The sequence below is a fragment of the Protopterus annectens genome, chromosome 2.part2 (assembly GCF_019279795.1).
Source record: "Protopterus annectens isolate FY-2018-M chromosome 2.part2, PAN1.0, whole genome shotgun sequence".
NCBI lineage: Eukaryota > Metazoa > Chordata > Ceratodontiformes > Protopteridae > Protopterus > Protopterus annectens.
In genome coordinates, this window is record NC_056730.1 from 25,402,852 (window position 1) to 25,430,238 (window position 27,387).

Here is a 27,387-nt window from a genome sequence, read left to right on the forward strand (position 1 = left end):
AGAACAGTAGAAACTGTACAGTCATTAAATCGTTTGTGACCACAGAGAAAGATTGCAGTTTTGAAGTAAGGAAATAAGGTAGTAGAAAGTAGAAGGTTGATTAGTCTGGATTGGTACAAGAGCAGAGCCAGAAGTTGTTAAGATGTACAAGAAGTTGTTTTTTAAAAAGATCAAAGGAGCCTATAGAGGTAATGTGTGAGGGGAGGTTATTCCATATTTTGCCTACTGAGTTGGAAAAAAGGCAGTTACCTGCAGAATTAGTAATTCGAGTTGTGTTGACTTGTAGCTTTTCAGCGGAGCGCAGCTGTTTCAAGTTATTATAGGGGATCAAGAGGTTACTGAGAGCAGGTGTTTTGATGGTTGATATAGAATGTTGTGTGTTATTAAGAGTTGTTGATATATAATCTTGTTAGGAAGTTCCAACCAGTGTAGGTGTTTTAAGTTTAGACAGTGGTGAGTTCTATACTGGGATGCTGTGGCAAAGCGAGCTATATTGTGGTAGGATGTAGTAAGTTTCTTCAGGTTGCTTTTAGAGAGATTAGTGTAAATAGAGGAGGCATACAGTAGGGTAGAGATAAGATGTGATTGTGCTAAGGTGGTCCGTGCTTCTGGTGTAAGGTAGGGTTTGATTCTGTACAGTGAACCAATTTTTTTATTAACTGCTTTTATAGTGTTATTGATGTGGTAATCATAGTTAAGATTATTATCAATAGTAACACCAAGCAGTTTAGTTGTAGAGTCTGGGGAGATGAGGGAATTATCACTTGCAGTAATAGAGAAGTTTAGTTGAGAAGATTTGTGGGTAGGTGAGAAAAGTAGTAGTTTTGTTTTCTTGGGATTGAGGAGAAGACATCTTTTTGAGAACCAGTGTTCGACGGTAGAAAAGGTAGATTGTGTGAGTGACTGAAGTTCAGATTGAGTGGAAGCTGTGTAAATAATTTTTCAATTGAGTGTGTGTGTGTGTGTGTGTGTGTGTGTGTGTGTGTGTGTGTGTGTGTGTGTGTGTGCATTATGTTAGTGTAACTGTACAGATTGTGTTATGATTCAATTTACTGTATAAGCTTTGTATTTTTTAGTGTGACTGTACAGATTGCGTTATGATTCAATTTACTGTATAAGCTTTGTATTTTTTAGTGTGACTGTACAGATTGCGTTATGATTCAATTTACTGTATAAGCTTTGTATTTTTTAGTGTGACTGTACAGATTGCGTTATGATTCAATTTACTGTATAAGCTTTGTATTTTTTAGTGTGACTGTACAGATTGCGTTATGATTCAATTTACTGTATAAGCGTTGTATTTTTTAGTGTGACTGTACAGATTGCGTTATGATTCAATTTACTGTATAAGCGTTGTATTTTTTAGTGTGACTGTACAGATTGCGTTATGATTCAATTTACTGTATAAGAGGTGTATTTTTTAGTGTGACTGTACAGATTGCGTTATGATTCAATTTACTGTATAAGCGTTGTATTTTTTAGTGTGAATGTACAGATTGTGTTATGATTCAAATTACTGTATAAGCATTGTATTTTTTAGTGTGACTGTACAGATTGCGTTATGATTCAATTTACTGTATAAGCTTTGTATTTTTTAGTGTGACTGTACAGATTGCGTTATGATTCAATTTACTGTATAAGCTTTGTATTTTTTAGTGTGACTGTACAGATTGCGTTATGATTCAATTTACTGTATAAGCTTTGTATTTTTTAGTGTGACTGTACAGATTGCGTTATGATTCAATTTACTGTATAAGCTTTGTATTTTTTAGTGTGACTGTACAGATTGCGTTATGATTCAATTTACTGTATAAGCTTTGTATTTTTTAGTGTGACTGTACAGATTGCGTTATGATTCAATTTACTGTATAAGCTTTGTATTTTTAGTGCGACTGTACAGATTGCGTTATGATTCAATTTACTGTATAAGCTTTGTATTTTTAGTGCGACTGTACAGATTGGGTTATGATTCAATTTACTGTATAAGCTTTGTATTTTTAGTGTGACTGTACAGATTGCGTTATGATTCAATTTACTGTATAAGCGTTGTATTTTTTAGTGTGACTGTACAGATTGCGTTATGATTCAATTTACTGTATAAGCTTTGTATTTTTTAGTGTGACTGTACAGATTGCGTTATGATTCAATTTACTGTATAAGCTTTGTATTTTTAGTGCGACTGTACAGATTGCGTTATGATTCAATTTACTGTATAAGCTTTGTATTTTTTAGTGCGACTGTACAGATTGCGTTATGATTCAATTTACTGTATAAGCTTTGTATTTTTTAGTGTGACTGTACAGATTGCGTTATGATTCAATTTACTGTATAAGCTTTGTATTTTTTAGTGTGACTGTACAGATTGCGTTATGATTCAATTTACTGTATAAGCTTTGTATTTTTCAGATACGGAACACTTGATGATTCTCTGCCCCATTTCTGCTTTTGCCTTCTGAGCCTGACAACCATCAAGCCCTCATTACTGTTCTTGAGACCATTTTCCCAGCACTGGAGATTCCCCAACACAAGGGCAAAAGCAAACTGGAGGGACCACCACAAAAGTAACCACAGACGCAGTATGCCCCTTTTTCTGCATCTACCTACACAGGTTATGAGGGTATTTCTAAATGGCCCTAACCATGCCCCTAGGTAGCTGCATGGCCTGTCTCATCACTGTAAGGGGGCATAGCACATTAGTTTGGTAACACAACCAAGACCTTGGTCTTAAAAAAAAAAAAAAAAAAAAAAAAACCTTTATTGAATTATCACGTGACACAGGCAAACTTATAAAAAATAATCAAACCATATTAATAAGCTCACATTTAGAAACATTAGACATCACAGATATTGCTCTAAACAATATAGTCAATTGGTCAATTCCTGATTTCTCTTAAACCTTATTCCTCCTACAAATCATTCTTCGGCATGCATTGTTGCTACTACTTCCCTTTTTTTTTTCTATGTAATTTTCTATGACCCTTTTCAAAAAAACCTGCTGTGATGACTGGGGAGACATGGACGAAGACTGCCAGCCTAGTCAAATAGAATATGATATCTAATTCTGGCATTTGTAAATAAATGTAAAATACAGGCATGTTTTCTTGATAATAAATGTAAATACAGGCATGTTTCTTGAGTGTAAAAAAATGCTGTAAAATGTGAACTTCAAGATTGTTACAACATTGCCCCCTTGCTGTAAAGAAAAACTAAGTCAAGCCTTTCAAAATTCTCTTTTGAAATTGAAATGATTTTATGACATTCTTTGATCTTTAAAGTTGGTTCCGGTCAGGCCAGCTGAAGACATTCTGTCTATTGTGTTAACTAAGGATTAATTGCTAGAGTGTATATGTGAAATGCCTTTTTGTGTTGTATTCTCCTGTGCAGGTGTTAGCTTGCTAAATAATTAAAGCAATAACCCATGCCTGGGTGTGGGTAATGCTGGATTTACCCATGGTTGGTGTAGTTTGGTCAAGAGGGTGAACCCCGAGTGGCCAAACAAAGACAACCATGGGTAAAACCAGCATTACCCACACCCAGAAGTGGGTTATTGCTATTATACAATGACATTATTTAAGAAAAAAAATACTTACTTTTCTTAAATAATGGCATTGTATAATGCCTCCATGCTGCCCTTCCACAGCTGTCTTGTATTCTGCGGCAGTTCTGATGTACTGTACATGCGTGTGCTTACGCAGTACATCAGAGCTGTGGGTGGAAGCAACGGCGAAAGCAATATCTCCGTTGCTTTTTACAAAGTGTTTCACTATGTTAAAGGAGTTTAACATAGCGAGACAGCTTTAAAAAAGTAACTGAGAATCTCTGTTGCTTTTTTTAAAGCTGTCTCACTATGTTAAACCCATTTAACATAGCGAGACAGCTTTAAAAGAAGCAACGGAGAAAGGAAGATCTCTGTTACTTTTTTTAAAGCTGTCTCGCTATGTTAAACCCCTTTAACATAGCGAGACAGTTTCTAAAAAGCAACGCTGATCTTGCGTTCTCCGTTGCTGTAAAAAAAAAAAAAAAAAAAGACATAGTAATGGAAAAAGTCTGGGCGACTGGACCCTTTTCCATTAGTATACGTCTTTGATTTACAACGTGCATGCTGACCAATCAGCGTGCACGTTTTGGAATATTAATGGGGGGTCATTGTATAATGCAGTTTCTATTAGCCTAGGAACTCAGAACAGGTGTCAAGATGATGTAATATGAATACTGGGAAAACCTAAATGTCAACATGATGCAATGTGGGGAGGACCCAGAGACATGTTTGTTAGTGATGTTTTATAAACTATGTCTCAGAAAGAAACCAGAAAGCATTTTGATCTTGGATATCCAGCTTACCAGCACTCTGCCTTATGCTCACATGTAAGTTTCTAGCATTTTGATTTCTTGTAGGAATAGTTAAAGCTAGTAAAGATTAATTAGGTATTTTTCTTTGAAATCAGACCTGTCCTACTGTATTATTTTAAGTTTATGTGTGATCTCTGAACTCTTAGATATCTCTGTGGTGTAGTAGTTTTGTCTTGTGTTTTAATTATTTACTATTAAATATTTTTAAAACCTTCTACCTGTGGCTGCTTTGTGTAGAGATAAGCTCTAGAGTACATTGCATATTTATAAAGGTTATTGTAATATGCCACTCTAAAGTAAGCCTTGACTGTTAGTCATACTACCATTGGATATTAAAATTGCACAGTAATAATTGGACACCCTTTTAATGGCCTTTTAGTAGCTGATATTATTAACTGGGTGGTGGCAGTAATTACTACCATATAGTCTGGGTAAAGGGGCACAGCTGGGGAATCTGTACCAGCCTTTCCCAGGAGTGTCTGTGAAGTTGTATAAATATTTATCTCAAAGTGTGTGTGTGTGTTGTGTGAGCTACTTGGCAGGGACACAAAGCACTGGTTGGAAAGAGAAGGTACTGGTGGCTTTAGCATGCCCAGTTAGGCTGAGACCTGGACCCTATAGCTGTGCCAATGGGGAGTCTTATTGGGGACCTGGTGAGCAAGGCAGCAGCCAGCTCCAGATTGACTGTGATCTCTGTGTGCACTTAAGGGAAATTGTACTTTACTGTGTGTATTAGTTAGCCTTTCCTCTTCTAGGAGACGACCTCCTTGGTGTTAGTGCTGAGGCTCCTTGATTGCTGGGCCAGGGCACAGTCATCATACCTACTTCCACTTCTTTTATCTCTATTACACTATTCAGGACTTCAGGTATGGTTGGTTTAAAATCTGATTTCCATTAAGAATTAAATTTGATAAGGCCTTACTTTCTCTAAGAAATTCAGATCCTGTATCCCAACTTAAAAAATAATTTCCTTTGTTGCACCTATTTGCTCACCCAGTATTTCTGACAAGAGTACTCTGGAGGGAATGGTTAAAGTCTGCCAACTCATTACACTCTGGGAACATATGCTACCAGATACCTCTTTCCTTCTCATTACACCTGTAACATTTGCCATCTACCTTAGGAAAAATTCACTGGAGTCTGGCTGGGGTATAAAGCACCTATGCAAACACATCCAGGCAAAAATCATAAATCTTCTTATTTTTGTTGCATATTTGTGAGCCATATACATGTCCTCCCATTGTTTCTTTGTGAATTGCTTACCTAATCTCTTTTCTCAATGTTTTCTGACCTCCACTGATTCCTATAGTTATAGAGCAATATTTTATATGCCCTACTAATTATGGTTTTTAACAGCAGCTTCAGTTCTAGATTCAATTAAAAATTCAACCAGTGCAGGACTTTGATTTAGGATTCCCCTATCACTTTCTCTTTGCCTATATTCTAATATCAATCCTGATACGGAATTCAGTCTCTAGCCTGCAGTCCAAATGTCTTCTTGGCCTCTTCCCATTCTATTACCTTTCCTTCCTTCTCGAATAGTCTGCCTCCAACACCTTGGTTACTTTGCCATCTTACTGCAGTAAATTCCAGCCCCCTCTTACTTATTCTCTGTACCCGCCAACTGCGGTCACCCCTATGAGAAGGTCCTTTCTTCATTCCCATGTTGACTTAGTTCTTAGTATACATTCTGCTACTTTAAGAATGTAATATTCTCACTGACTTGTTATTCTTCTAATTCATTGAAGCCTATGGCGCTTTTTTCTTCTATTCTTCCAGTTAACACCCATAGCATCTTATGGTGTTCAGACATTTTTGGGTGTGACCTTAACTGACTGAGTGACAAATTAATATGCAGTATTACAAACAAATTCATAATATGCAGTATTACAAAGTGCAAGGTGAAATTAACAAAACAATACTAAAATTATTAATCTTTGATGTCTTGCAGTAGAGAAATTAATGACTGACTTCCCCTTATATTTTTTTTCATATCTGCATTCATATTTTCATAACTGAGAGACCTACATGTTATTGAGGGGTATAGTGTGAAATACCTTAGTGGGAGAAAGAAAAGTATATTGTCAATGTGCAATTTCAGCACACTACACTGGAGATATTGGTAGTTATTTGTTAGTAATTTTGAAAATATGAAATATTTCCATGTGTACTTAATATTTCTAAAACTAGATGACATATAAACTATTGCATGGCATCACATGAAACCTTAGATGATGTGAGGAAACTGTCATTGATATCTGCACACTAAATTGCACATCTTGAAATATATTAATTTTTATTTACATTGCTGGTTATACAAATAAGCATAATTATTCATATCTCTGTAAATATCTTAGCAAGCATGCTCATATTAAGAAACATTTTGCTGCCATGTGAAAGCTTATGTCTGGTAATAAAAGTAAGTTGACAAAATGCATCTGGGTTGCACAGTTTCCAGGATATGACAATTATTGAATAACAATAGCATTCTGGTTTTGTATTTATGAAAATATACTGTGATACCGATATAAAGACTGTGAATGTAATGCAAATAACGTTTTTTATTGGTAACGTTGTTTGCACTATTTTAATAGGTTTTATTGCTCACAAAATGTATTAGCATTTCTTTGTGTTATGTTTTTAATTTGATTTCCCAGAAAATGCTATGGAGTGTAACAATCTGTGCAGGCTACTATAGGCATGGCATTACACATCACATAGGCGATAATAGATGAAGGATCTGCATCCAAAATCCCACTTTTTCCATACTTCTTGAATTTCTCCCTTGCTTCATCATCATTCATTTCCACTTTGAATTGTAGCTTTCTGTGTTATGTATAAGAGCCTTATCCACGTAGCTCTAAAATACCCCTTCAAATCAGGTAATGCTAAACCACCTTGTTCTATTGGAAGGCTCAGTTTATCCCACTTGACTCTTTCCCTCTTCCCCTCCCAGATAAAATCCGTCAACTCTTTATTACTGTCCACACCTTCTCCTCTCGCTGATAAAAATATGCCTGACTTGTGCATAAAACTCAAAACATTTTTACTGCTTATGTTTTGCTATCCATATCCATAGGCAAGAGCTTCCAGTTTCTCAATTTTTGTATTATCTTTTGTTTAGTCTCTTCCCACATATCTTTAGCTGCGTAACAGAATCCTTTTTACCCATACTCCTAAGAACTTCATTTTATCATGTCCTCATAAATATAGGTATTGCTGAACCAATTCATATACGTGTACATAGTTTACAGCTATAGCTTTTGTTTTATCTTTATTCATTTTATAATAAAAAAAAAAACAGAACTGTGTCAGAATGTTCTACAGTACTGAGCTGTCTTTTTCTGGTTATATCAGGTCCAAATAAATATCATCTGCAAATACCATACCAATTATATCCTTGAATTTTTGAGTCCCTAATATTCTTCCCCAATGGTACCCAACAAAATGCAAATAACAAAGGGGGAACAGGAGAACCCTGCCTGGTTCTTCTGTTAAGGCACAATGTTTCAGAACCCAACCCTCCCTCTGACTTTTGCCTCTAATGCCTCACATATCTTCCTGATTAACTTTAATATTATATTATGAATTGCGCATGCTTTCATTGCACTACTCACAAAATCCCATCTTAGTATTTTCTTATATTCTGCTTCTATCTGGCTCATCATTGGTCAATTAATTTTGTCCATCATTTGCCTACCCTCCACAAAATCACACAGATCGATATCTATCAATTTTGGGAACACCTTTGCCATTCTTTTAGCCGTTATAGACATAAATACTTTATAATAACAGTGTATTTTGGCTTTTAACAGTCAGGTTTAGCCAATGGATCACCATCACCATCAATTGATTGATTGTGTGGAGTTTTTTTGGCCACAAGTTGCCAGCCTGGGCAAAAGCATGCACACACCTACCTGTATGTCTTTAAAACTCACTGGACTGCAGGGAGGACCTGCAAGCTCTGCACAGAGGCGCTCCAGCTGAGAATCGAACTGAAGAACCTCTTGCTGTGAGATGACAACCCTAACCGCTGCAACACCGCGGCTATTTATACTCATGGTTTAAAATTTAAATGAGTCTACATGAAGCTAGATCTGAAGGGTCTTAATTTTCTTTAGGTATTACAGCCACCACATTTTTTTTGTTACTGGATGTTGGTGCTTCTACTCTTTTTAAAATATTGTTAAACAAAACCTTCTACATCTTTATCACTGTCTCCCCCTCTACCTTGCAAACGTCCATTAGAATACCATTTATTCCTTGGAGATTTTCCAGCAGAATGGTTATACATCACTATTTTCATGTCATGTGTGGCAATGAATCGAGAGAGATGATGACAGTTAACACGATAACCTGACCCCATGTAGAAAATGAGAAAAAGGAGGCTGATGATGATTTTCATCTCATCTCCTCCTATCTTAACTGCTAATTGCTGAGCCTCATCAACCGTTAATCTTGGCATATTTAAATCTTTCATAAATATTTCCATTTGTGCTTTTTCTTAATTTCCCGATTTCTCTGTTTTACACAAATTTTCATAACATTTCCGAAATCTCTAACAGCAATCTTTCTAAACTGCATATTATCCAGGTTTTCCCTTATTTTTTCTTTAGCAGTTGCTCTATGTGGTTCTCCTTATTCAGTAATACTTTAACCTTTGTCAGCCCTTCTAATTCGTATTACTTCATAACCAAATATATATTTCTTTGATTTCTACCGCATTTTTAAATTCTACTTTCAATTTATCCCATTCACTAACTATAATATCTTGAGTACTTTCTGTCTTCCAAAATAATGCATAACTTCCACTATCCAGTCCGTAAATTCCTGTCCTTTTAACAGGTAGGTGGGGAAATGCCAGTGTCTCATCTTTGCTTCATTACCCTGCATTTTTATCATAGTAATTATTGGCATATGACCTGAAATAGTTACTGGATGCATGCTAAAGTTCTCAACTAAATTCACTTGTTCCTGTGAAATATAATTTCTGTTTCATCTAACCCAATTATTGGTTACTGGTGAATGATGTGTAAATAGTCAGGGGTACGCAAGCTCAATCATCTGGGGTGTAGTCAGGGATACTCAAGCTCAATCACCTGGGGTGCAATCAGGGATACTCAAGCTCAATCTCCTGGGGTGCAGTCAGAGATAGTCAAGCTCAATCTCCTGGGGTGCAGTCAGGGATACTCAAGCTCAATCACCTGGGGTGTAGTCAGGGATACTCAAGCTCAATCACCTGGGGTGTAGTCAGGGATACTCAAGCTCAGTCACCTGGGCTGTTTCATCTAACCCAGTCATTGGTGAATATGTAAATAGTCAGGGATACTTAAGCTCAATCACCTGAGGTGTAGTCAGGGGTATGCAAGCTCAATCATCTGGGGTGTAGTCAGGGGTACGCAAGCTCAATCACCTGGGGTGTAGTCAGGGATACTCAAGCTCAATCACCTGGGGTGCAATCAGGGATACTCAAGCTCAATCTCCTGGGGTGCAGTCAGGGATACTCAAGCTCAGTCACCTGGGCTGTTTCATCTAACCCAGTTATTGGTGAGTAATATGTAAATAGTCAGGGATACTTAAGCTCAATCACCTGAGGTGTAGTCAGGGGTACACACGCTCAATCATCTGGGGTGTAGTCAGGGGTACGCAAGTTCAATCACCTGGGGTGTAGTCAGGGATACTCAAGCTCAATCACCTGGGGTATAGTCAGGGATACTCAAGCTCAGTCACCTGGGCTGTAGTCAGGGCTTTCACTCCTCTGCACCACGAAGCCAGTGTTCTTCCCTTTTTTCAACTTACCTTAGCCTGTGCTGTAGACTTGTACTTATATATGTATTTTATGTAATCACAGAGCAGATACTATATTCTCCAAAACTGACTGTTTGAAAATGTGGTTTGAGTGATGAGTAAATCCGTACAGCAGAGACTGTTGGTTTACCATTTAGTTAAGGGCCTCACATTAATGCAGATAATGCAGGATCCAAGTGTGCATTTCTTAAGTGTGTTGTAATTACAAATAGCATAAGATCAATCCAGCACGTACAGGAGTGTCTGGAGGTAAACTTAGGAAATCAATTACAGCCTTGTTCAAATTTAGATAACTGTGACAAATGTATCTTTTAGGATGCAGGAAAAGTACAGTTTTGTACCTACCATAAATGTAGATGTCCGATGACATCAGCATACAGCAGCGAGGCCAGACCAGAGACTTTGTCGGCCCGACCGGGCTGCCTGAGGAGGGCAGACAACCCATATGTTAGGACTGCAGATGCATCCTTGAAGGACATCATATAGTTGAACTAGGAAGTAAGTATAGTGTAGCTAAAATGACCCTTGTGAATCAGTCATGACAGTTTAGTCATGTACAGAAGTCCAGCTTTAGATTTGCTCTGAGAAGTTTTAGTACACAAGTCAAAGTGTACATCTTGATCAATGACTCCAAGTATTTTTACTGAGCTGTTATCTCTGGTGTTTGTATGGGGGGGGGGGGGGGTCTCTAGATATTATCTGAAAATATGAGTTATCTGTGGACTCATATTTTTGTAACAAACTCCATGTCTTCACTCTCAGCTGTGCTGAAGGAAAAAGGTCTGAGTCATCAAGCCATTTGTTTATTAAAGCAGAAATGAAGGTTAATGAAGGTTAACAGTGGCATCAGTACTTTGCAGAATTAAACAGAATACTGTTTCCTTATATGCATGCCAGATTCTGTTTCCTTATATGATTGCCAGATTCTGTTTCCTTATATGCATACCGAATGAGGTTTGGTGTACCACAAAAGTCATAAGTGATTTTTTCATGACAGCTGACCTGACATATCACAAACCTCCATGTTCTCCACATATGTGACAGCATGACTAGAAGGGTTTATATCACATAGTCAAAGTCTTATAACTTAAAACACGTAATGTTTGAACCATTATGTTTGAAGCTACAAAACTTCGACTATGGATAAAAAAAAAAAACAACGGATAACAAAATAAACTGTTTTAAGCAAGGGGCAAGCCCTCCTGCACCCCCACACCCCCCGCTACTTAAATATACCAACTCTGAGATTGCACCTCATTGACCAAAACGGAAACCTCCGCTTATGGAGATTTCCATTCAAACGTTCAAACTTTTACAAATTTGAACTTATGGTCTTCGACCATATGAGGTTCGAACTTGTAAAAGTTAGAGTACGTGATAGGAACCCTGACTAGAACCCTCCTCTTGAGGATGCCTGTAGGATTAGTAGAGGTGCAAGCCATTGTGCTTTTCAGAGTCAGATGGGGCCAGGCCAGAGTCCATCACCCTGTACTATACTTGTGATGCTTTTTCTGCTTAAGTCCTGCCTCCCATTGCATGCTGGCTGACATGCTCTTCAGTTATCCTGCCCAATACTATGACAGCTACTGCTTCTGACAATGACTTACAGTCTCCACCTTCGTCTTCTCTCATTTTTCTTTCCTCCCGTATCATAATCCCCTCCCAGAGCAAGGGTGCTAGTCAAACCCCAGTCATCTGTTTCACAATCAGGGCTTCATCCCTTTAGGTCATGCAGCCAACTTATTACGTCATTCTTTCTCTGATTATCCCCTTATTTCAGTGTAGGGTCACAGGGAGCTGAATCCCTACCCCAGCACTTAATGGGTGCAAGTCACAGAAGGTCATTCTGATTAAAGTAGCAGGCCATCAGGACATACGAGCATGTGAGCATCCATACACACACACACACACACACACACACACACACACACACACACACACAGACATCACACACACACCTGTGCACAGTTGAGAGGATTTCCAATTAATCTGTGGCATATCTTTGGGATATGACAGGAAATTGAAGCACCTGGTAAAAACCCTGATGGACAGAGAGAAGATGTGCAAATTCAACAAAGAAAGCACCCTAGCCAAAATGTGACATTAAGAGCCAAGCACTGTAAGGTAGTAACACTAACTACTGTATAAGTGGGATGCCCCTTAAGTTAACAAAAACAGTAAAGACCAAAAGGTTTGAGAATGGATACTTTTTAGGGGGCAGAGCCTGAATGACTAACTGAAAACAGCACTATTTTAGAGCTCCATATAACTAGTTAAATAAGACAGGAAAAATATTCTTTTTTTTTCTTCAGAGTATAAAATCTTATAGATAAAGGACTCATTTACATAACTAGAAACTTTGGTGAAGTTTTACAAATAATTTCCTGTCAAAAAGATTGGAGATATATTCACTTATTAAAATGAGCAACTTAAAGAATTCTCATCAGGATGCTGCCTTAAAGAAGAACAACAACAGATGGCATCTACCCTGCAGGACTTGTCTTTGAAAATGGATGATATTAAAGAGAACCCAGAAAATCTTAAAACAAGCAGTCAAACACAGGCTGACACCCTCAAGGAAATGCTACACCACCACCAGACAAGGATAACAGGAATAGAGGTTTCTCTAAATGACTTAGAAAGCAGACTTAAGGAAGTGGAAACACAGAAAGAACTGCTTCTTAAACAAAATACTTGGTTGGTTAATAAAGTAGATGACTTGGAAAATAGGGAGAGGAGAAATAACATCAGAATGTTCATATTACCTGAAAACACAGAAGGTGAGGACATTATTTCCTTTTTATCAAGCTGGATCCCTGACTTTTTAAATTTAAAAGAAAGACTTTCCTTTGGCATTGAAATGGCACACAGAGTCCTTGGGAAACCTGCCACTAACTCAAGCTTTCCTCCTTGGTCAATAATTATCAAATTTCTTTCATACTTGGACAAGGAACTGATTTTAAGATCTGCTTGGAGGAAGGCATCTCTAAAACATAAACAGAGCCTGATAAGATTTGATAACGACTATTCATCTAGAATAATGGAACAAAGGAAAAAAGTGTGGCCAATGATAAAGTTTCTGAAACAAAATAACATCAAGGCACAATTTGCAAATCCAGCTAAGATAAGAATACTGTATGCCAACGAGATGAGGACTTCTATTGACTTACAGGAAGCCTCTTCATTTATTAAATCTAATAATGTGATTACTTTACCAGAAGATATGGATTGGATCTGGATGTCACCTTCTCTCAAGAGAACAAAAGAAACAAATGTCTGGACAGATGTCAAAAAGAAGAAGCAAAAGACTGACACTGTTACAGCCAAATATCTCAAAGCTTCTACTACAATATGAATTGTTTTAACATTACTTTAAAGGACCAATTTTACTGCTTGGAATTTTAAAACAAAGGTAACTAACTACTGGAATCTTTATCTATATTTTTTGAAAACAGATGACACATGAGAGTTTTCACATTACCTCAGGTATGTAGAACAGGGTACTTTTCTTTCACAGGAGGAGGGTTATATAGCACATAAAATATTTATACTGTAAATCAACATACATAGTATATGTGTAGTTTCTCTTAATTTGTTCTTTTCTTTCTCTCTCTTCTTTCTTTTCTCATTATTTATTTTAACTGCATCTTGTCTCCCTTTCTAAATTCTCTCCTACTTACTATACTAATATAGTCTGTATATATTTAATAACTCACTATCTATACATAGATAAATAATAGTCTAAAATAATCTAGTTTTAAGGTAGACTAATTAGAATAGTGAACTTAATTATTATTACAATATTTATTAGATTAATGATAGTCACTGTTATGCTTATTAGGATTGGGGACATGTTCGTGATTAACTCTGAAATGTTCCATTCATGTACATGTGTAGATTGAATTATTTCCTTTTAGTATTAACAAATACATGAAAAGGAGGGAAAATGTACTGTACTGTACTGTTGGTTAAAAGAAGTGAAGCTTTCTTCACATTCTATTTGCATTGCCATAGCAACAGTAAACAACTGCTACAGTTTCTAAGGACACTGTGAACTTGCAAAGTGCATTTAGCCTCACAGATAACAAAAATAATAAGAAAAAGTAATGTTGTTTAGTTATTAAAATGAAAAACAACCTCAGCAAGGTAAAATAAATACATAATAGGAGTATTTGTAAATATTTTATGATTTATCCTCATAGGATTACATATTCCTGGAAACACAAATTACAGTTGTGTACACTTACCATAAATGTAGATGTTCGAGTGTATTCACTGTTGCACTCATTACATTTGGGTAATCTGCTGGCAGGTTTCCCTCATTTGGCCTGATTAACAAAGTCTTGGGTCCTGCGCCCGATGATGTCCCTTCTTCCATGACGTCAGGTCGTCAGGGGTATAAAACATGTAGCCGACGAAATTACATCAGTTTTTCTTGCCCCAGATGTCAGGTGCCCCCCTAATGGGGAGCAAATAAATACAAAAACACAAAAGTATACCTCCAACCAAAAGCAAATACACCAAAAAGGCTTTCAAGCATAGTAAAAGAAAGTAGAGGTATAGTCAGAAAATCTAGGAGGCTGGAGGGAGGGTAACCAGGACTGCAACAGTGAATACACTCGAACATCTACATTTATGGTAAGTGTACACAACTGTACTATGTTCTTCGTGTTTCACTGTTGCAGTCATTACACTTGGGTAGAATCCCAAAGCTATGGTTGGGAGGGGGAGTTTATACAGCATTAAGGCCAGCTATAAGGCCCTGCAAGACAACAGTGGCAACGCCAGCTCTGGATTTAGAGAAAACTGGTAAATGATAATGCTTGGTGAAAGTATGCACAGAACTCCAGGTAGCACCTCTGAGAAAGGCTGCAGAAGTAGATGCAGCCCTGGTGGAGTAAGATCTGATCCCCTGGGGGTTTTCCATGGTGCTTATAGCAGAAATGAATGCAATGGCTTATCCATTTAGAAATGGTTTGTTTTGAAATAACCTTTCCCTCTGCCCCTGCAGCAAATGCTACCAGCAATTGTTCAGATTTTCTTCGAGATTTAGTCCTGTCCAAGTAGAATCTTAGTTGTCTGTGCACATCCAAGGAATGCAGAATCCGTTCCCCTTTGTTCTGTGGGTTGGGAAAGAAGGTTGGCAAGTGAATGGACTGATTAAGAGCCACACTGGAAACCACCTTGGGCACGAAGGATGAATTGGTCCCGAGAGATACCCTGTCCGCATGAAAGATGATGAAAGGCTCCACTGCCAAAAGGGCCTGTAATTCAGATATCCTTCTTGCTGAAGTGATTGCTAACAGAAAAGCTGTTTTCCAAGAAAGAAATTTTAAGTCTGCAGTAGCAGCTGACTCGAAAGGAGGTAGAGAGAGTTTCTCCAAAACAAAGTTAAGGTTCCAGGCAGGGGTTGGAGCTCTCCTGGATGGTCTCCAGTTTTTTGCCCCTCTGAGATACTGCTTGAGTAGAGGATGTGAGAACAGGGGTGGGTCAGTGTTATAGTGAGCCGAAATAGCTGAGGCGTGGATTTTAATGGAAGAAAAAGACAAGTGAAGCATCTCAGTTAAGTATTGCAAAATCTGAGGTAAATTGGGCACTGCTCTGCTCATCCCTAAAGATTGGTTCCAGGCACAGAATCTTTTCCATTTGTCAGCATAAGATTTTCTAGTACTAGTTCTCCTCGCCTCCAAGATGACATTCATCACAGGGTTGCTGAGGGATGATAAGGGTGAATTTAAGTGATTAGCCAGGCTGCAAGGTTGAATATTGGAAGCTGAGGGTGCAGAATTTCATTCTCCTGCTGAGATAGCAGGGAAGGGGTCTGAGGCAGGTGCCATGGAGATATTTGAGACACATTGCGCAGGAGGAGGTACCAGTGTTGACACGGCCAGTCTGGAGCAATCAAAATCATCCTTGGTTTGTCCCGTTTGACTTTTAGTAGAACTTTGGAGAGCAGTGGTAGAGGGTGGAAAAGCATAGACTGATAGATTTTACCAGCTGAAGGACAGAGCATCCATTTTCCAGGCTTGTTTGTGCGGAGTCTTTGTGCAAAACTTGTCCAACTGGTAGTTCTGGGGGGAGGCAAATAGATCTATGTCTGGGCTCCCCCATTTGTTTGTCAACATGTTGAAAATCCATGGTTCCAGTTTCCACTTGTGTGGGTCCATGAGGTTTCTGATTATTCCATCTGCCAGTGTGTATTCAATTTTCCTGGCAGGAATTGAGCTTGTAGATGCACTTGGTAGCTCAGGGCTGTGTTCCACAGTGCCATGGCTAGTCTGCAGAGGGGGTAGGAATGTGTATCCCCCCTGCTTGTTTTTATACCACATAACCTTGGTGTTGTCCGTCTTTACCATTAGTTGTCTTGGAAGAATGTAGTCGTTGAAAGCTGTCAGAGCATTCTGTACAGCTAACATTTCTTTTTGATTGATATGTAGTTGCATTTGATTTTGGTTCCATTTGCTCGGAATGCACTTCCCTGCTAGGTGAGCCCCCCATGCATAGTCTGATGCATCTGTAGTTAGGGTTTGGGTGGCAGGGGATAGTGTGAATGGTAATCCCTTGTTCTGGTGGCAGGCTTCTGCCCACCATAAGAAATCCAGGCACAGGCAAGGTATGATAGGAATCATTGTTTTCAGGCTGTGAAATTGTTTACTCCATAGACTTTTTAGGTACCACTGTAGTTTCCTCATATGCAGTCTTGCATATGGAATTAGAAGAATACAGGAGGCCATGAACCCCATGGCTTGCAGTATTTGTCTTGCAGACAGCAGGGTTTTTGTGGCCATTTGTTTGAAGTAAGTTACCAAATGAATTTGCTTCTCTGGCATGAGGAAAGCCATCTGGGCAGTTGTATTCAAGCTTGCACCCAGGAATGTAGTCTGTTGACAGGGTACCAGTTGTGATTTCTTTTCGTTTATGGTGTACCCTAGACAAGTTAGAACCCTTTTTACAAAAGCTAGATAATTTAAAAGTACGCCCTGGTTTTCTGCCTGAATTAAGACAATTGTCCAGGTATGGATATATTTGAATATTTCTTTGCCTGCAAAATGCAATAACTGGAGCCAGGCACTTTCTGAATACCCTGGGTGCAGTAGACAAGCCAAAGGGCAGTGCAGAGAACTGATAATGCAAGTAGCCTGCTTTGAAGAGTAGGTGTCTTCTGCAAGATTCCCTGATTGGGATGTGCAGGTATGCTTCTTTTAAATCTAGAGTTGCCAACCAGGTGTCTTTGCCTAGCATAGGTAGTAAATGGTGAAGAGTCAGCATCTTGAATTTTGGAATCTCCAGAAAGGTGTTTAGAGTAGAGAGGTCCAGGACTGGACACCATGATTTGTCTTTTCTGGGTACCAGGAAAAGCCTTGAATAGAAACCTTGTCCCTTTTCCTCTTCTGGCACCAGTTGAATAGCCCCCATGCTTAAGAGAGAAAGTACTTGTTTTTGAGCCTCTTCCCACTGATTCGGGGGCAGGTCTGGACACCCGTTTGGTGTTGGCAATGTGTCGAAATGAAATCTGAATCCCTGGGACACAATATTTAAAACCCATTTGTCCTGGGTTATGAGATCCCAGTCCTTTGCATGAAGAGCAACATTTCCCCCCAAAGGAGCGGTTGAAAGATAGGTGCTTGATAATTTTAACAGGAAGTCATTGAGTCTGTTTACTGTATGGGGGTTGTCTTGTTATTTCCAAATTTGGAAGTGGAGCCCCCCCCCGCTGCTTAGCTCTGAGTACCCTGGGACTGAAACATGGGGTTTTTGCTGTGTCTGGGTTTGGCTTGAGATGATCTGGAAGGGGCTGGAAAGGACCAATTCTTAGTAGGCCAATGCCTACTAAATCTTGGAGGATGCACTTGTAAGAAATCTTTAACAGTTTGCATAGATTTAGCTTTATTTTCCATCTTTTTTAGAACTTCTTCAGCGTTATTGCCTAACAGGCGGTCCTGATTTAAAGGAGCATCCAACAATTTAACTTTAACATGATCAGGCAAAGGTTGTTCCTTAAGTCAAGGATGCCTTCTAAGCACAGACCCAGTAACAACAGCCCTGGGCCTCTAAAGAATCAAAACCACATTGCAAAGTATGTTTTCCAACTTGTTCAGCAGAATGCATTAAATCCTGTAAATCTTTATTTTCCACACAGTCAGGAATCAACATAATTTTCTGTTTAAGCAGTATAATAATATGCTGTTGATATTTTAACATATGAAATTGGCAGTTTAATGCTCTGATTGCCAAGGTCACAGAAGTATAAACCTTTTTACCCCATCTATCCAGCACTCTGGCATCTCTATCAGAAGGGGTAGGATTTTTAGCAGGAGAAACCTTAATGCCCTTGGGCCCCTGAGAAATTGTTTCTGGATCTGTAACAGGGTTTTTGAAAAGGAACTTGAGGGACTCGGGAACCCTGTAGTATCCGTCAGATTTACTAGGAGCTGGAGGCGGGGAATCAGGGGCCAAACTGGATTCCGAGAACACATCAACAATGTCTAGTACAGGAGGTATAGCCAAAGGCCTATGCTGAGGTAGAAGCAGGAAATCCATAAGCCTCTTTTTTGAATCAGAAAATAACTGGCTTTCCCAGTGGAAATGCTCCCTCAAAGCATGTAAAGTTTCCCCAAAAGAAAAGTCCTCAGGAGGGGAAGCAGAGGGAATGGTGTCCTCTGCATTGGAATCCTCATAAGTAGGTATGGACAAATCCAGGTCATTGGAACAGTCAGAAGAAACAGAATCCTGATCAGAAGATTCATAATCAAGTTCAGCCCTAGGCCTCTTACAGAGGGGAGGGGGGGGTTTGACTACCCCTGATTAGAGAAATTAGATCTTCAGCCATTTTTATCATTTGTTTTTAGGCATAGGGGCCTGAACACGTGGCCTGGGCGTCGTTTTTTTTTTAGACATGGATTGAGATTTAGGCCTTAGTAAAGAAGGCGGTGTCGATTTAATATGCAAGTCTGTAGGTCTGAATATACCCTCAGAAGCTGGTGCCTGCACAGCAGCTCTGGACCTATCCAAGGTAGAGACATCCGCTGGTTCCATAGGTGAAGCATCTCGAGCATACCGGACTCCGAATGGGTCACAGTAGAGGCCTGAGAATTAGAAGTAGCGGGTATCAGGGGCTTCGAAAGCGCCTCACTGAGTACCAACGAACTGGTGAATGGCTTAGGAGAAGCATTGTCGGCAGTTTTGGACCTCAGTGGCCTGTCTCTGTCTTTATCCTTGCGTTTTTTCTGAATTCCGGTAGTAGGAAGGCTAATCAACGACATTTCTGGATAATTAAACTGAGAACCGAAATAATTAGAGGCAAAAATGTACCGACAACGATTAGTGCGCTGATTAAATAAAGCACAAAACTGACAGCAAGGTACATCGTGGTCAGGGCCTAGGCAAGGAATACAGTACAAATGAAAATCTTTATGAGGTATTTGCTTTCCACAAGTAATGCAATTATTAACTTTTACTGACATCGGTAAGGAGCAAGAAAAAGTTTCCCTAATGGGTACTTAGCTTTTAGTTGAAGACTTCGGTTCTGAAACTCGAAAATGAAAATTTCAGGAGTTGGCCAACAGGCACTTGCGAACTGCTTCTGCTTCGGGTACCGCACAGCAAGAAAGACTGATGTAATGACATGGGCTGCATGTTTTATACCTTTGACGACCTGACATCATGGAAGAAGGGACAGCATCCGATCCAGGACCCAAGACTTTGTTAATCAGGCCGACTGAGGGCAACCTGCCAGCAGATTACCCAAATGTAATGACTGCAACAGTGAAACACGAAGAACATCTGAAATGATCCCAAACTACATGTGCACTTAAATGTAGCTACTTGATTAAAAAGTATTACTCAGTTTAACATGCTGATTTCACAAGCTGTCTGCACTGTAAAAGTTTCACTTTATGTTACTTGAAATTGTCAGTCTCTAGGGCATATGAAAAGATACATATTACTTTTTGCAACATGTTATCTTTGCAGTTACCTCGCACTCTGTACAAACTCACTTGGTAACTGATAGCTATTCAATTAAAATATCAATTTAAATATTAAATGTGCCCTTGAAGTGCTATTGACATTTTGACAAAATTTAATTTGAACTGTAAAATGAATGACTTGAAAGAAGTGAAGTTGTTTTTTTTTCTTTCGGCTTTTCCCGGTTAGGGTTTGCTACAGCGGAACTCCGGTCCGCTAATGATTGGCAGTAGATTTTTACGGTGCCGAGGTACCAGCTCGACATCCAACCTTCAACGAAGGCACGCCCATTCACGCATGTCTTTTGAACGCTACTCGACCGCAGGGAGGACATGCAGATTCCACACAGAAGGTGTTCCAGCCGAGAATCGAACGGGAGAACCTCTTGCTGTGAGGCAGCAATGCTACCGCTGCACCACCGCGGCTATGTGACACTTGAAAGAAGTGAAGTAATGCATAGATTTCAAAGACAGTTCTTGACACTAAGGTAAAAGTAAAAATATATATTCACAAGGAAGTATTGAAATGTTGTAGTATTCCAGTTAAAATAGCTTACTGTCAACATTTTGTGATATCAGAAAGTTTGAAGAGCTAGGAAATTACTATTCTTTGTCTTTATAATGATTGTTAGACAGATGTTAGACTCTGCTTACTTTAATGAATTGTGACATATGTTTATGAGGAAAAGTGGACTCAATTGTTCACATTGGACTACATATTCATGGAATCTCAACTGAAATGTCCCCAAATTACTTGTGAATTTAAATGAAACTGCCTGATTAATAAGCATAACTTACTTTAACAACATGAATCCATAAGCTATCTGCTCTATATATGCTACATTACATATGTCACTTGCATATGACAGGCTCTAGAGCACATGAAAAAATACATATTTTTGCAACATGCTATATTTGCATTAACCATACATTCTAAACTAACTCAATTGGCAACTGACAAGTTATTTATTTGAAACATCAGTCTAAATATTAATTGTGCCCTTGAAATGCTGTTGCTGTTTTGACAAAACAAAACCTGAATTGAAAAAGGAATGATTTGAAGAAGTGAAGTATTATACAGATTTCAAAGACAGCTGTTGACACTACAATATAAGTAGAAATGTATACATACAAGGAAAAATTGAAATGCTTTATACTTTTAGTTAAAATGGCTTATTGTTAACTTTTTGCTTTATCAGAAAATATAAAGAGCTAGGAAATTATTTCTAATTTGTCTATATAATATTTATTAAAGTGATGTTAGTCACTGACTTGTTTAATGGATTCTGAGTCATTTACAAGATGGACTATTGAATGTTATTTCTGTTTATCTATGTTTGCTGAATTTCCTTTATTAGTATTGATTTAAAACATGGGAAAGAAAGGGAAGGGAAATCTCTGTTTTTGGTCAAGGGAGGAGAGGCTTAAGAGTATTCTAACTGCCCTGAGAACTCTTTAAGATGCTCTAAATACTATTTGATTAATACTTGCCTAAGGTAAGCCTTGATTACCATATAGGTACCTTCACATTTGTTCTAGACCTGATGTGATTACGCGTACTGGAAGCAGGAGGTGCCCTATGCAGGATGGGAATTGTCAAGGTGATCATAGTTCATTCTTAGACTCTGCTTTGTAAATCTATAAATATGTAAAAGCACTGCACACTAGAATGTAGGGCGCCTCTACTCAGAGTCAGGATACCACTGATAAGCCATGTCTTTTCATAAGTGTAAGTTGAAGTTGGTGAGCTGAAGACTGGGAAAGTAAAGGAAGACAGTACACCTACAGTAAATTCATATGTCATTGGTAATCACTCATTGTTTCCAGTAGAGTCCTTTTAGTCAAATTATTTTAGTAATAATCTATTTGTTGTTGGCTTATTTAGTGTATGCTCCTCTGTTGCATTTAATTTATCCAAAATGACATATCTGACATATTTGGGATCTCTTAAGGGTAACTAAATACTGGATATTTTCTAAGTCAGCTTAATAATTGTTTACACTACTAACATTCCATCCTGATATATAAAATACTATAGAACAATAATAGAATAATACAGAATTTCATATCTCTTTTAAGAAAATTCTCCATATAATAATTTAACATATGGAGCTCAGTTGATATTGTTGGTTAAAGGTATGAGTGATAATCCAATAGATCTATCTTTATCTATTGGATTGGGAATGACTTTCATGGGAAATTCATATTTACTTGTATTTGGTACTTTAGAATTAATGTTTTATAGAAGTAATTTTTTAAAGCCTGACCAGAATTTTACCCTACTTGTACTTAAAGAATAAAGAACATTAAATTACACTCCCAAGTTTACACAGATAAAAATAACATTCAACGTTATCAGACAATATGGTACAACTACTATAATCAAAATAAAAAAAAGAAGCAAAAGGTTTCTTCCAAGAATAACTTGAAATGGATTTAACATTCTTATCATTAAATACTAACAGCTTAAATAATGCAAATAAAAGATCAAACTTACTAAAATATTTAAATCTAAATAAGGCACAAGTAGAATTTCTCCAGAAAACACATTTTAAGACTAATGATTGCTTTATTTGGAACCCTAAGGACTATGCAGGCTTAGCTCAAGCCTCCTATAGAACAAAGACAAAACTAATATTAATTCTCTGGAAGAAAAACACAATTACTCCAAAAGTTATTTATAAATATGAAGACAAAGAAGGTCTATTAGCATTTGTTATAATTAAATTTAATAACAGAATATGGACCTTAGCTAATCTATATTGGTTCCCAGGAATTGGAGCAGGAATGGTTAAAAAACACCTAGATTTTATTTCCAACAATTATAAAAGAAATCCTATACTGGGAGGAGACTTTAATTGTACCTTAGAAGCTTCTGAAACCACCAAGAATTATTTTCGCATAGCAACTATTCCAAAATCCTTAAAAAGATGGATTGATTCATTTCATTTAATAGACACTTTTAAAGTAAAATATGATAAATCCTTATTATTTTCCCATAAAGACCATAGATTTGGAACACAAACCAGAATAAACAAATTATTCGTAGTTCAACTTCTCAATAATTCCATGCCCCTTCTCAGATCATGACTCTCATAATGAAGTTCCAAATAGAGTTTAAACCTTTAATCCTCTCAACTAGAATTCCATCATATATCACGAAAATTAAAGAATTCAGACCCTGGATGTGGTCAGGACTACAATTATTTCTTGAAATTAATAATGCAACAGAAATCAGTAGAGTCATGGTTTGGGACTCATTAAAAGCGTATTTATTTGGTAAGACTCTTACTTAGCTGGTACAAAAACAAAGTCAGAGAGTGGGAATCTGAATCATTAGACTAGCAAACAAGACTCTTGACAGCAAAATCTAAAAAAAAAATCAGAACCGTCCAGAAGTCAAAAAAGAAATAGAGAAATTAAATAAAGAATATAATGAAATTCTAACACAAAAAACTTGTGTAGCCTTGGAAAAATTAAAAATAAACTCATTAGCCACCTCCCCCGATATCTACATAACTTATCTACAAGAATGAAAATATAATCTAAAGCAAATAACATTAGTAGTATATATCATGAAAAGAAAGGGAAAAATATCAGATATAGGAGGCATCCTTGAAGCATTTCGGCTCCATTATATGGAATACTTCAAAAAAGAAGATTTAGATACCAACCAAATAAACTTGGATACAAACCTTATCAATATAAAAATAATTCCCAAAAACTTAAAACTAGACTTACAAAAACCTATATCCTACAAATAAATTGTCGACAAGATAAAGAAAGTAAATCTAACAAAGCTCCAGGGATAGATAGTATAATTACAGAAATTTACAAACTCTTCCCTTCAACACTAATCTCCCTTTTTCATAAAACTTTGCTAGAAGTCCAGTCAGAAGCAAAAATACCACCCTCATGGAAATATCGTCTCATAACACCAATTATAAAATATAATAAACCATCAGACCTTTGCACCTCATACAGACCTATATCATTACTGAATAATGATTACAAAATATTCATGTCAATCCTAGCTAACAGAGAATTAATAATGATCATACTGGATTTTTATATAACAGACACACACATGATAATATTAAAAGGATACTTACTCTTATAGATTATGTGAATAAAGAAGATAGAGAAACACTTGTAATCGGATTAGACATAGAAAAAGCCTTTGATTCCCTTAACTGAGAATATCTATTTAAAACTTTAGCATTATTTGAATTTCTTCCTCCCTTCATCTTATTACTAAAAAACATATAACTTAGCCTACATTAAATTAGGTCCGTTTACCTCAAAATCTATCCATATAACGAAAGGTACTAAACAAGGATGCCCCCTTTCTCCTATTTTATTTGCTTTGGCTATAGAAATACTTGAAGAAATAATACGCAATAATCCAAGAATAAAAGGACTAGAAGTCTATGACCAGTACCTATCTAAAATAATGCTTTTTGCTGATATTTTATTAACCTTATCAATTTCCAGAGAGTCATTAGGAGAGCAAGAAGAAGTAATGGAGAAATTTGATAAGATTTCAGGTCTACACTTTAATAGATGTGTGTGTGTGTGTGTGTGTGTGTGTGTGTGTATTTTGGCTTTTCCCGGTTAGGGGTCACCACAGCGGAACTCCGGTCCGCTAATAATTGGAAGTAGATTTGTACGTGCCGAGCTGCCAGCTCTGACGCACAACCTTCAATGAAGGTACGCCCATTCACGCATGTCATAAAAATCTAAATTTCTATTTTTAAATAAGAAAAAAACTACAAGTTACAGATAAATCCATCATAGGAAAACAAGAACTTATGCTAAATTATTTAGGAATAGTGTTATGCAAAAATATAAACAAAACAATATTAATAAATTATAAAAACATTACTGAAACAATAAAAATATATATAGGAAAGTGGAACAAAATTATATTACCTTTTGAAGATAGATTGCAATTAATAAAAATGGTCTTATTGACAAAAAATACTATATGTAGCATTAGCAATACAGTTAATTCCTGAAAGATGCATTCTTAAAGAAATAAACTCATGTTTAATAAAATGTTTATGGTATCCCAAAAAGAATAGAGTAGCTCTAACTCATCACATTGGAGCCTGGAAAGGAGGAGGATTGAACTTCCCAGAAAGAATCATATATAAAAGCATCTGTGCTTAAAACTACAATAGACTGAATAAACCCAAATTATTTTGCCAACTGGAAAGAATTAACAACGGCTATATTAACAAATTAATTTAATCTGTTAAAAAAATATAATAGTAGACAAATCAAACAAACCCTGGTACATACTATGCATAAGTATACAATATAATATAACAAAACCTTCTAAAACAACACTGATTAATCATTACATCAATTCCTTTAGGAAACTTATCAATGCAAACATAGATCTAAAACTTTGGTTTGACCTTTTAACCCCATTTACCATCACTAAGAACTTTCCTCACAAAATATATAGGGAAACTATAACCTCCTGGGAACAAAATGGATTCTTATGCTGGTTTCAATGTGTAAATAAATCAAATGTTTTAGATATACATATGATAAAAACTGCTTACAATATTCCAACACAGGACTGGTTAACCTTACAAAGCATTCTAATGTACACTTAAGATTTATGCAGATTAATTAATAATTCCTCATTTAAAGATATTCCAAATCTAATATGTTCTGTATGAATTTATATACAATAGTTGTGAAAAGAAAAATGCCACTTCAAATCTATATAAAGAGTTAATAACATATAAAACAATTCCCAAACCATCATACTGGCAGTTCTTAACAAAAGGTCAGTCATTGCAGTCAACAGAAGAAATTAAAACTAACATCTTACTATCAGTTAATTACACCTCTAACACAAACACCAGAAAATATTTAACTGGAAATACTTACACAGAGCATTTTTAACACCAGATGGAATTAAAAAGATCAGTACTACTACAAATGGTTTTTGCTGGAGGTGTGAAAAGTCAAATAAAGCAGACTGGATTCATATTTTTTATGAATGTAATAAAATTAAATCATATTGGAATGGAATCAATGATTTTTTACAAGCTTTATTTAATGAATCCTTTACCTCAACTAAAGTATTAATTATACTAAATGTAAATGAAGGTCCCGAATAAGACAAACATGTATTTGTTATGGACAATACTTGCTATAGCTAGAAAATGCGTAACCAGAAGGTGGAATTCAAATACAACCCTGACCTTGGAAGAATTCTACACTTTACTGAAGACAACTGCATCGATGGAAATAAAAATCAAAGAACTATGAATCTATCCCAGGCTGTTGGTAAATAATCCTTGGAAGAAAGTTGTATCTTTGTTGGACACTCTGCAATAATCAATATTGAATCTCTGATAACTGACCTGTTAATTCTATGTTTAGTAACATACAGTGTATGTAAATATTGTATACAGTTGTTTTACATAATATTTTTAAATATCATTTTAATGTTATTTTAATTGAAAAAAATATTTGAGGGGAAAAAAAGGAGACTGGATACTTTTGCCACTGCAGAAGGAACCAGTCAAAAATGAAGTGAATTAGGCCAGTATACAAACTAGGTCCTCTCTGCATACCTGGAGAAACAGTGATATCAGGGTAAATAGCTGCCACCCTGTTCCTAATCAGAATACATGGTAATGAAATAGAGTTAGAGTGTGGTTTACAGTATCAAAGTTCGTTTAGCGAGGACAGAAAATACTACACCAATAAATTAACCTTATCTGCACCCCCATGTCTAAATCCAGTTAATCTTCATAGCAATTCAAAATTGTATGTTTGCTGGATGCTGAAACAAAAATTGAACTTCACCTGGTTTGATTCTGACATGTGAGGTTTAATCAAATCATATCTGAAATGGGGGAAATGGGTCTAGATCTATCCACATAACTTTGTTGTGGCAGCACTACAATGGGGACCACAGTACAGCTCCTACTCCATGTACATGCATCAAGAATTTGGGCTGTAAAAATTACAACCAGCCATAATTGGTGAAGGGGCTACAATAAAAATAGAAGAAAGACAAGTTGTCTGTATAATCACTTTGGCTAAAATACAACCTACAGCCCAAACATGAGGTAAGATAGGACAGGGCCTCACGTTCACATCCTATAGCCTAAACATGAGGTAAGACAGGACAGGGCCTGGCCTCATATTCACGTCCTATAGCCCAAACATGAGGTAAGAGAGGACAGGGCCTCATGTTCACATAACATAAAGGAAAATTTCTGACGAGAACAAA

General features: G+C 37.1%; 1 protein-coding gene across 1 annotated transcript in view; it reads right to left on the reverse strand.

Annotated features, from left to right (window-relative positions):
• Positions 1 to 27,387, reverse strand: part of ARSB (arylsulfatase B) — a 1,447,444-nt gene that overhangs the window by 877,751 nt on the left and 542,306 nt on the right. The gene's annotated exons all lie outside the window — the stretch shown is intronic.